Source organism: Nerophis ophidion, linkage group LG05, assembly GCF_033978795.1.
Source record: "Nerophis ophidion isolate RoL-2023_Sa linkage group LG05, RoL_Noph_v1.0, whole genome shotgun sequence".
NCBI lineage: Eukaryota > Metazoa > Chordata > Actinopteri > Syngnathiformes > Syngnathidae > Nerophis > Nerophis ophidion.
The window spans coordinates 10,324,338-10,336,556 of record NC_084615.1 but is presented as its reverse complement, the minus strand read 5'-3'; the positions used below and the strand labels follow the sequence as shown (position 1 = coordinate 10,336,556).

At 38.1% G+C, this 12,219-nt stretch overlaps 1 protein-coding gene across 1 annotated transcript in view; it reads right to left on the bottom strand.

Annotated features, from left to right (window-relative positions):
* trmt12 (tRNA methyltransferase 12 homolog) overlaps positions 1–11,134 on the bottom strand; it is a 47,065-nt gene extending 35,931 nt beyond the window's left edge. Inside the window, exons 1-2 of the mRNA XM_061899938.1 lie at positions 10,977–11,134; positions 10,528–10,845 (exon numbers count right to left, since the gene is read on the bottom strand). The gene's annotated coding sequence lies outside the window, so the exon portion shown is untranslated. The remainder of the gene's footprint in view (positions 1–10,527; positions 10,846–10,976) is intronic.
* Positions 11,135–12,219: the final 1,085 nt, after the last annotated feature.

Sequence of the window (12,219 nt, the reverse complement as noted above, 5' to 3'; positions counted from 1 at the left end):
ATGTTGTTTCAACGTCATATTTTTGTTGTTGAATTTTGGTTGGGAAATGACCAAAATTCAATGGTCAAATTAAAAAAGTCACAAACCAACATTGATTAAACGTTGTCAAGAAGCATGTTGTTTCAACGTCATATTTTTGTTGTAGAATTTTAGTTGGGAAATGACCAGAATTCAATGGTCAAATCACCATCATAAACCAACAATGATTATAAGTCGTCAAAAAGCATGTTTTTTTCATCGTTATGTTTGAGTTGCCCGACGTCAGGACTTAATTGAATGGTCAAATCAAAGTCGCAACCCAACATTGATTAAACGTTGTCAAGAAGAATGTTGTTTTAATGACCAAAATTCAATGGTCAAATAAACCTTTCAACCTGACATTGAATAAACTTTGTCAAAAAGTATGTTGTTTCAACGTTGTGTTTGTGTTGTAGAATTTTGGTTGGGAAATGACCAAAATTCAATGGTCAAATCAAAGTCACAACCCAACATTGATTAAACGTTGTCAAAAAGTATTTTGTTTCAATTTTGTTTCCGTTGTAGAATTTTGGTTGGGAAATGATCAAAATTCAATGGTCAAATCTACCTTTCAACATTGAAGAAACCTTGTCAAAATGTATGTTGTTTCAACGTTGTATTTGTGTTGTAGAATTTTGGTTGGGAAATGACCAAAATTCAATGGTCAAATCAAAAAAGTCACAAACCAACATTGATTAAACGTTGTCAAGAAGCATGTTGTTTCAACGTCATATTTTTGTTGTTGAATTTTGGTTGGGAAATGACCAAAATTCAATGGTCAAATTAAAAAAGTCACAAACCAACATTGATTAAACGTTGTCAAGAAGCATGTTGTTTCAACGTCATATTTTTGTTGTAGAATTTTAGTTGGGAAATGACCAGAATTCAATGGTCAAATCACCATCATAAACCAACAATGATTATAAGTCGTCAAAAAGCATGTTTTTTTCATCGTTATGTTTGAGTTGCCCGACGTCAGGACCTAATTCAATGGTCAAATCAAAGTCGCAACCCAACATTGATTAAACGTTGTCAAGAAGCATGTTGTTTTAATGACCAAAATTCAATGGTCAAATCAACCTTTCAACCTGACATTGAAGAAACTTTGTCAAAAAGTATGTTGTTTCAACGTTGTGTTTGTGTTGTAGAATTTTGGTTGGGAAATGACCAAAATTCAATGGTCAAATCAAAACCACAATCCAACATTGATTAAACGTTGTCAAAAAGTATTTTGTTTCAATTTTTATTCCGTTGTAGAATTTTGGTTGGGAAATGATCAAAATTCAAAGGTCAAATCAACCTTTCAACATTGAAGAAACTTTGTCAAAAAGTAGGTTGTTTCAACGTTGTATTTGTGTTGTAGAATTTTGGTTGGGAAATGACCAAAATTCAATGGTCAAATTAAAAAAGTCACAAACCAACATTGATTAAACGTTGTCAAGAAGCATGTTGTTTCAACGTCATATTTTTGTTGTAGAATTTTAGTTGGGAAATGACCAGAATTCAATGGTCAAATCACCATCATAAACCAACAATGATTATAAGTCGTCAAAAAGCATGTTTTTTTCATCGTTATGTTTGAGTTGCCCGACGTCAGGACCTAATTGAATGGTCAAATCAAAATCACAACCCAACATTGATTAAACGTTGTCAAAAAGTATGTTGTTTCAACGTTGTGTTTGTGTTGTAGACTTTTGGTTGGGAAATGACCAAAATTCAATGGTCTATTCAACCTTACATTGAATAAATGTGGTCAAAAAGTATGTTGTTTCAACGTTGTATTGGTGATGTAAAATTTTGGTTGGGAAATGACCAAAATTCAATGGTCAAATCAAAGTCACAACCCAACATTGATTAGACGTTGTCAGAAAGTATTTTGTTTCAATTTTGTTTCCGTTGTAGAATTTTGCTTGGGAAATGATCAAAATTCAATGGTCAAATCAACCTTTCAACATTGAAGAAACTTTGTCAAAATGTATGTTGTTTCAACGTTGTATTTGTGTTGTAGAATTTTGGTTGGGAAATGACCAAAATTCAATGATCAAATTAAAAAAGTCACAAACCAACATTGATTAAACATTGTCAAGAAGCATGTTGTTTCAACGTCATATTTTTGTTGTAGAATTTTAGTTGGGAAATGACCAGAATTCAATGGTCAAATCACCATCATAAACCAACAATGATTATAAGTCGTCAAAAAACATGTTTTTTTCATCGTTATGTTTGAGTTGCCCGACGTCAGGACCTAATTCAATGGTCAAATCAAAGTCACAACCCAACATTGATTAAACGTTGTCAAGAAGAATGTTGTTTTAATGACCAAAATTCAATGGTCAAATCAACCTTTCAACCTGACATTGAATAAACTTTGTCAAAAAGTATGTTGTTTCAACGTTGTGTTTGTGTTGTAGAATTTTGGTTGGGAAATGACCAAAATTCAATGGTCAAATCAAAGTCACAACCCAACATTGATTAAACGTTGTCAAAAAGTATTTTGTTTCAATTTTGTTTCCGTTGTAGAATTTTGGTTGGGAAATGATCAAAATTCAATGGTCAAATTAACCTTTCAACATTGAAGAAACTTTGTCAAAATGTATGTTGTTTCAACATTGTATTTGTGTTGTAGAATTTTGGTTGGGAAATGACCAAAATTCAATGGTCAAATGAAAAAAGTCACAAACCAACACTGATTAAACGTTGTCAAGAAGCATGTTGTTTCAACGTCATATTTTTGTTGTAGAATTTTAGTTGGGAAATGACCAGAATTCAATGGTCAAATCACCATCATAAACCAACAATGATTATAAGTCGTCAAAAAGCATGTTTTTTTCATCGTTATGTTTGAGTTGCCCGACGTCAGGACTTAATTGAATGGTCAAATCAAAGTCACAACCCAACATTGATTAAACGTTGTCAAGAAGCATGTTGTTTTAATGACCAAAGTTCAATGGTCGAATCAACCTTTCAACCTGACATTGAAGAAACTTTGTCAAAAAGTATGTTGTTTCAACGTTGTGTTTGTGTTGTAGAATTTTGGTTGGGAAATGGCCAACATTAAATGGTCAAATCATCGTCAGAAAGCAACATTGATTAAACGTAGTCCAAAAAATCATGTGGAGCAGAGGTTACTTGGTTCATTTGAAGAATATCTAGAAATACCAAGAATGTTAATTGAAAAACAAAGCCGTATTCCTATTTGTGTCAAAAGCCAAAAAACACTGTTTGATTTCCAACGTTACACATAACAAAAATGAAATTCACCAGTCAGCAGAGATAAATGGTAAATGGCTCATACTTGTATAGCGCTTTTCTACCTTCAAGGTACTTTGACACTATTTCCACATTCACTCATTCACACACTGATGAACCTAACCAGGACCCATCAGGAGCAAGGGTGAAGTGGTCTTGCTCAAGGACACATCGGACGTGACAAGCTCGGTATATGGTGGGGATCGAACCAGGAACCCTCCGACCTGGGCAAATTAAGGCTCACGGCCCTTAATTTGCCCAGGTCTGACTTAGACAAACTTTAATGATCCACAAGGGAAATTATTCCACAGTAGACGCAAGTATATCGCTGTTAATTGGTTCCAAACATGACCACGATAAATGTATTCCAGCAAAGTAGTAATCCTTAATTATAAATCGAATATTTTCATAGATGGAGCATAAACAATCTGCCAGCTATCTTATAAATGCGGTTTTCAACAGTAAATCTTACTTACATTTCAGTTTTTGCAGTGTACGCTCGTGGTGTTGTGACTACACTGCAAAAACTGAAATCTAAGTAAGATTAAATATCTCAAATAAGGGTGATATTTGCCTATTTTATGTCTGATCAGATAATAGATGGATAGATAGTACTTTATTGATTCCTTCAGGAGAGTTCCTTCAGGAAAATTAAAATTCCAGCTGCAGTGTACAGAGTTGAGATCAATTTAAATTAAAGTAAAAAGTAAATAATGGTGGATTAAATGGAAACAAAATAGAGAAATATTACAATAAGAATAAGAAATAAAAAGCAACAATGGGAATAAAAATATAACAGTAAAATAAGAATATAACAAGACAATAATTAATAATTGCTCTCAATAAGCAGATATTAAGTTAGTGTTTTACTTGTTTTAAGTGTTTTGGTCCTAAATGATCTCAGTAAGATATTACAGCTTGTTGCTGAGATTTGATGACCTATATTGAGTAAAACATGCTTGAAACTAGAATATCAACTGTTGCAAAGCTGTGTCATCAACATTCACAAGTATAAAACTACTTTTTTTAAGTAATAATTTCTTATTTCAAGCATGGGAAAAAAAAATCTAAATTGAGTCTCATAATTAAAACTGATGACAGCCAAATGGACTTTGCTGTTTTATTTTCAATGAACAATAGAAAATATGTACTCATATAGTAGTACAGTTGGCACAGTACAGTAAACAACAATTATCCATCCATTTTCTGCCGCTTATTCCCGTTCGGGGTCGCGGGGGGCGCTGGCGCCTATCTCAGCTACAATCGGGCGGAAGGCGGGGTACACCCTGGACAAGTCGCCACTTCATCGCAGGGCCAACACAGATAGACAGACAACATTCACACTCACATTCACACACTAGGGCCAATTTAGTGTTGCCAATCAACCTATCCCCAGGTGCATGTCTTTGGAAGTGGGAGGAAGCCGGAGTACCCGGAGGGAACCCACGCATTCACGGGGAGAACATGCAAACTCCACACAGAAAGATCCCGAGCCTGGATTTGAACCCAGGACTGCAGGACCTTCGTATTGTGAGGCAGACGCACTAACCCCTCTGCCGCCGTGAAGCAACAACGGTTATATCATATCATAATATTTTATTAGAGCGTATCAAAACACGAATTGGTATGTCAGACTCAGCCCTGTCATGGTTTAACTCTTATCTTACTGATAGGATGCAGTGCGTCTCCCATAACAGTGTGACCTCGGACTATGTTAAGGTAACGTGTGGAGTTCCCCAGGGTTCGGTCCTTGGCCCTGTACTCTTCAGCATCTACATGCTGCCGCTGTAGATGCTGAAGAGTACAGGGCCAAGGTATTAGCTTTCACTGTTATGCTGATGACACCCAACTCTACATGCCCCTAAAGCTGACCAACACGCCGGACTGTGGTCAGTTGGAAGCGTGTCTTGATGAAATTAAATAATGGATGTCCGCTAACTTTTTGCAACTTAATGCCAAAAAAACGGAAATGCTGATTATCGGTCCTGCTAGACACCGACCTCTATTTAATAATACAACGTTAACATTTGACAACCAAATAATAAAACAAGGTGACTCTGTAAAAAATCTGGGTATTATCTTCGACCCAACTCTCTCCTTTGAGTCACACATTAAAAGCGTTACTAAAACGGCCTTCTTTCATCTCCGTAATATCGCTAAAATTCGCTCCATTTTGTCCACTAAAGACGCCGAGATCCTTATCCATGTGTTTGTTACGTCTCGTCTCGATTACTGTAACGTATTATTTTCGGGTCTCCCCATGTCTAGCATTAAAAGATTACAGTTGGTACAAAATGCGGCTGCTAGACTTTTGACAAGAACAAGAAAGTTTGATCATATTACGCTTGTACTGGCCCACCTGCACTGGCTTCCTGTGCACTTAAGATGTGACTTTAAGGTTTTACTACTTACGTATAAAATACTACACGGTCTAGCTCCAGCCTATCTTGCCGATTGTATTGTACCGTATGTCCCGGCAAGAAATCTGCGTTCAAAAGATTCCGGCTTATTAGTGATTCCTAGAGCCCAAAAAAAGTCTGCGGGCTATAGAGCGTTTTCCGTTCGGGCTCCAGTACTCTGGAATGCCCTCCCGGTAACAGTTCGAGATGCTACCTCAGTAGAAGCATTTAAGTCTCACCTTAAAACTCATCTGTATACTCTAGCCTTTAAATAGACCTCCTTTTTAGACCAGTTGATCTGCCGCTTCTTTTCTTTCTCCTATGTCCCCCCCTCCCTTGTGGAGGGGGTCCGGTCCAATGACCATGGATGAAGTACTGGCTGTCCAGAGTCGAGACCCAGGATGGACCGCTCGTCGGGACCCAGGATGGACCGCTCGCCTGTATCGGTTGGGGACGACTCTACGCTGCTGATCCGCTTGAGATGGTTTCCTGTGGACGGGACTCTCACTGCTGTCTTAGATCCGCTTGAACTGAACTCTCGCGGCTGTGTTGGAGCCACTATGGATTGAACTTTCACAGTATCATGTTAGACCCGCTCGACATCCATTGCTTTCGGTCCCCTAGAGAGGGGGGGTTGCCCACATCTGAGGTCCTCTCCAAGGTTTCTCATAGTCAGCATTGTCACTGGCGTCCCACTGGATGTGAATTTTCTCTGCCCACTGGGTGTGAGTTTTACTTGCCCTTTTGTGGGTTCTTCTGAGGATGTCGTAGTCGTAATGATTTGTGCAGTCCTTTGAGACATTTGTGATTTGGGGCTATATAAATAAACATTGATTGATAATATTTAAACATTTCTAACAATTTTGAACATAAATAGTTCATGAACATTCAGATAAATATTTCAGAATTGCAATAAAAAAAAAAGTTGGCCGGGGGCCAGGCTGTATATATTCCACTAATTGACTGAAAGAGCACGCACTTGGCGCGATGATGTAATGTTGTCGATGGAAAAATGCATTTTTAGACCATATGATTTGCCTGAGCGGCTAAGAGTCCCCGAGAGTAACAAGCGCTCGCCTTGTTGTCTTTCCATTAAGAACAATAAATTTGTTTTTAGTATAAGTTTGCTGGTTTCAAGAAATGTAATGCTGAGCACATATCATTATGTCAAGATAATGGCACTAGCATTTACTTCATTTAAGAATATTTTCAACATATTGAGGAAAAAAGGTTTCTTTCTTTCTACCAAGAAAAGTGCACTTCTTATTAGTGACAATATACTTAATTTAAGGTATTTTTGGGTTCATTGAGCTTAGCTAATTTTACTTGTTTTGGAAATTCTTGACAAGCCAAATTTTCTTGTTCCATTGGCATATAATTTTGCTTAGTTCAAATAAAATACCCCTCATTTTTGTATTTTTTTCCCCTTGTTTTTGAACACTGACCGTTTGCAGTGTACGCGCGTTGTGTAGTGACTATGCACGTTGTGTAGTGACTATGCACATTGTGTAGTGACTACGCACGTTGTGTAGTGACTATGCACGTTGTGTAGTGACTATGCATGTTGTGTAGTGACTATGCACGTTGTGTAGTGACTATGCACGTTGTGTAGTGACTATGCACGTTGTGTAGTGACTATGCACGTTGTGTAGTGACTATGCACGTTGTGTAGTGACTATGCACATTGTGTAGTGACTACGCACGTTGTGTAGTGACTATGCACGTTGTGTAGTGACTATGCACGTTGTGTAGTGACTATGCACGTTGTGTAGTGACCAGAGGTGGGTAGAGTAGCCAGAAATTGTACTCAAGTAAGAGTACTGTTACTTTAGAGATTTATTACTCAAGTAAAAGTAAGGAGTAGTCACCCAAATATTTACTTGAGTAAAAGTAAAAAGTATGTTGTGAAAAAACTACTTAAGTACTGAGTAACTGATGAGTAACCTGTTTGTTTAATGATTACAGCAACAATTAATGCACAAAAACGTAAAAATAGCAATCAGCAAATTCATAGCTAGGAATATCTCTTAAGCAACTAAAACAATAATGTATATTAAATAATAATACATTAAAATAAAAAAAATTAAGGAAAATTGAGCCACAATAACTGAACAGCACCATAGGCTCAGTAGGCATTCATCGATTGATTGATTGATTGAAACTTTTATTAGTAAATTGTACGGTACATATTCCGTACAATTGACCACTAAATGGTAACACCCCAATACGTTTTTCAACATGAATCAATTACTTAATAAATGACCAAGTCGAGGTGATCTACCTCATATATACATACACACACATATCATATATATATATATATATATATATATGTATATATATATATATATATGTATATATATACAGTATATAATTTATGTATTTATTTTGCTGTTGTTGTTGACATGTTAAAGGTGTTTTAATGAATATACATGCATGTTTAACATATAGATACCTATCTTTCATGAAGACAAGACTATAAGTTGGTGTATTACCTGATTCTGATGACTCGTATTAATTGGAATCAGACAGTATAGTGCTAATAATGTCCACATTTTCAAATGGAGGAGAAAAAAAAGTTCCTCTTTTCTGTCTAATACCACATGAAAGTCGTTGGTTTTTTGGCATCTTATTTGTGCAGCTTCCCTATTCGTTTTTATACACTTTACAAGAAATACATTGGCGGCAAACTCCGTAGCTTGCTAGCTTGTTTGCGCTGGCTTTCGGAGACTCTTATTTTGTTAGCGCAGGCGCGATGGAGCGGCGCTTTTATTGTGAAGACAGGAACTGTGCGATCAGTCTTTAGGCTTTTGACGGGAAGTACGGTTGAAATAAAAAGTGTATTTTTTCCTTTACACTTTTGATTGATTGATTAAAACTTTTATTAGTAGATTGCACAGTACAGTACATATTCCGTACAATTGACCACTAAATGGTAACACCCCAATAAGTTTTTCAACTTTTTCAGGTCGGATTCGACGTGTGACGGTCATGTGACCGCCTGGTTTTGTTTGATTGGTCCAACGTCACCAGTGACTGCATGTGATTGGTGAAACGCATAAAAGTCAAAGTATGTTGCATAAAAACTACTCTTAGAAGTACAATTTATCCCAAAAGTTACTCAAGTAGATGTAACGGAGTAAATGTAGCGCGTTACTACCCACCTCTGGTAGTGACTATGCACGTTGTGTAGTGACTATACACGTTGTGTAGTGACTATGCACCTTGTGTAGTGACTATGCACCTTGTGTAGTGACTATGCACGTTGTGTAGTGACTATGCATGTTGTGTAGTGACTATGCATGTTGTGTAGTGACTATGCATGTTGTGTAGTGACTATGCACGTTGTGTAGTGACTATGCATGTTGTGTAGTGACTATACACGTTGTGTAGTGACTATGCACGTTGTGTAGTGACTATGCACGTTGTGTAGTGACATCAGGACTCGTTAAGGAAAATATTCGAAAACTTAGGCAAGGGATTCCAAGGAATTATTACACTGGCAACTGGTTTTAAACAAGAACAGGTTTTCCATGCCTTTTCCAACTATCATGATACACTGCAAAAAGTCAGGGTTCAAAATTCCCCCCCCCTCCCCCCAAAAAATACAAAAATGAGGGGTATTTTATTTGAACTTAGCAAAATTATCTGCCAATAGAACAAGAAAATTTGGCTTGTCAAGACTTTCCAAAACAAGTGAAATTAGCTAACCTCAATGAACCCAAAAATACCTTTAAAATAAGTATATTCTCACTAATAACAAGTGCACTTTTCTTGGTATAAAAACAAATGAGACCTTTTTCCTCAATCTGTTGAAAAATATTCATAAATGAAGTAAATGCTAGTGCCATTATCTTGACATAATGATATGCGCTCGGCATCATATTTTTTTCATGCTTGAAATAAGAAATTACTTTAAAAAAGTAGTTTTATACTTGTGAGTGTGGATGACACAGCTTTGCAACAGTTGATATTGTAGTTTTGAAACATGTTTTACTCCATATAGGTCATAAAATATCAGCAACAAGCTGTAATATCTTACTGAGATCATTTAGGAACAGAACCCTTAGCAGCTTAGGCTGCTGCCCCCGCGACTCGACCTCGGATAAGCGGAATAAGATGGATGGATGGATTGACCCTTAAAACAAGTAAAACCCTAACATAAAATCTGCTTAGTGAGAAGAATTATCTTAGACAAAAAATAAGCACATATCACTTTTATTTGAGATATTTAATCTTACTTAGATTTTAGTTTTTATTATGATTAAAACAGATGACAGTCAAGTGGACTTTGCTGTTTTATTTTCAGTGAAACAATGGAAAATACGTACTCTTATAGTAGTAGAGTAATTAGTGAGAATATACTTATTCTGAAGGTATTTTGGGTTCATTAAGGTTAGCTAATTTTACTTGTTTTGGAAAGTCTTGACAAGCCGAATTTTCTTGTTCTATTAGCAGATAATTTTGCTTGGTTCAAATAAAATACCCCTCATTTTTGTTTTTGAACACTGACTTTTTGCAGTGCTGGCAACTGGTTTTAAACAAGACCAGGTGTTCCATTCCATTCCCAACAATCATGGTAGTAATTGGCTGGTGCCGCAACATTACATCTCAGTTAAGCAAAATCCCATTTGAATTGGTTGGCTTATTTTGTATGTATTTTATCCATATTTAATGTATTGTTTTGTATTTCTAAATTAAAAAAATACAACATTTTTGTGGACCACAACTTGTAATTGTACCGTAGTTTGAGAATCATCACAAAATAGGGTATTTCATATGGAAAGACTTTTGTCTACGGTGCATCCTTGCAATTGAAACAAAACAAATACCAAAATCAAATATGAGTTAAGATATTTACCTTCAACAAACAACTGTAGAGTCCGATTGTTGATCAGTTTCCCCTGGTGGTTATAAATGGAGAGAGTATATTTGTCGGCATCTCTCCTCTCCAACTTTTCTATCTTCATCACTCCTTCTTCTGGGGTGAAGCTAAATCGTTTTTCTGTTAGATCCACATTACGATCAATTCCCCCTAACAGCAGTGTAGTTTTGGTATTGTACCATTTATATTTTAATAATGTATTGGCGTTGTCCATCAATCTGAGTAACATTGGCTCTCCCAGTTTTCCGTAACACCGAACACCATCTTTTCTGCCATCACAAGCCTTTTCTTCAGCTGGAAGAAAAAAGGAAAGTCAATGAAAAGTATTAAATAGCAAATCTACAATAGTCATTCAGACTAATATATCTCTAAAGACACAAATACACATGGAGTCATTGTTGCAATTCAAGCGTGGAAAGTCTGACCGTGACAAACTGTGAGGAGCAACACCAATAGTCCAGCCGTCGCTTTCATATTTCTGATCATATTTCAGCTTCTTCACAAATGATGTGCCAAATTTGGCCCATTTGTTCTTGGTATAAAGTAGGCAGAGAGGAACAGGAAGTTCTACTTCTCCTTTTAACAACAACACAACTAGAAACCGCATTGCCGGCAGTAAGTTGAACACATTTCCAGTGAGGGTTGGACTCCGCCAAGGCTGTCCTTTGTCACCGATTCTGTTCATAACTTTTATGGACAGAATTTCTAGGCGCAGTCAAGGCGTTGAGGGGTTCCGGTTTGGTAACCGCAGGATTAGGTCTCTGCTTTTTGCAGATGATGTGGTCCTGATGGCTTCATCTGACCGGGATCTTCAGCTCTCGCTGGATCGGTTCGCAGCCGAGTGTGAAGCGACCGGAATGAGAATCAGCACCTCCAAGTCCGAGTCCATGGTTCTCGCCCGGAAAAGGGTGGAGTGCCATCTCCGGGTTGGGGAGGAGACCCTGCCCCAAGTGGAGGAGTTCAAGTACCTAGGAGTCTTGTTCACGAGTGAGGGAAGAGTGGATCGTGAGATCGACAGGCGGATCGGTGCGGCGTCTTCAGTAATGCGGACGTTGTACCGATCTGTTGTGGTGAAGAAGGAGCTGAGCCGGAAGGTAAAGCTCTCAATTTACCGGTCGATCTACGTTCCCATCCTCACCTATGGTCATGAGCTTTGGGTCATGACCGAAAGGATAAGATCACGGGTACAAGCGGCCGAAATGAGTTTCCTCCGCCGTGTGGTGGGGCTCTCCCTTAGAGGTAGGGTGAGAAGCTCTGCCATCCGGGAGGAGCTCAACGTAAAGCCGCTGCTCCTCCACATCGAGAGGAGCCAGATGAGGTGGTTCGGGCATCTGGTCAGGATGCCACCCGAACGCCTCCCTAGGGAGGTGTTTAGGGCACGTCCAACCGGTAGGAGGCCACGGGGAAGACCCAGGACACGTTGGGAAGACTATGTCTCCCGGCTGTCCTGGGAACGCCTCGGGATCCCCCGGGAAGAGCTAGACGAAGTGGCTGGGGAGAGGGAAGTCTGGGTTTCCCTGCTTAGGCTGTTGCCCCCGCGACCCGACCTCGGATAAGCGGAAGACGATGGCTGGATGGATGGATGGACAACTAGAAACATTCCTTTTTTTATATATTAGCCAGCTCAAAAGACAACATTCACTCCTCTGAAAAAACTCATTTTTTCAT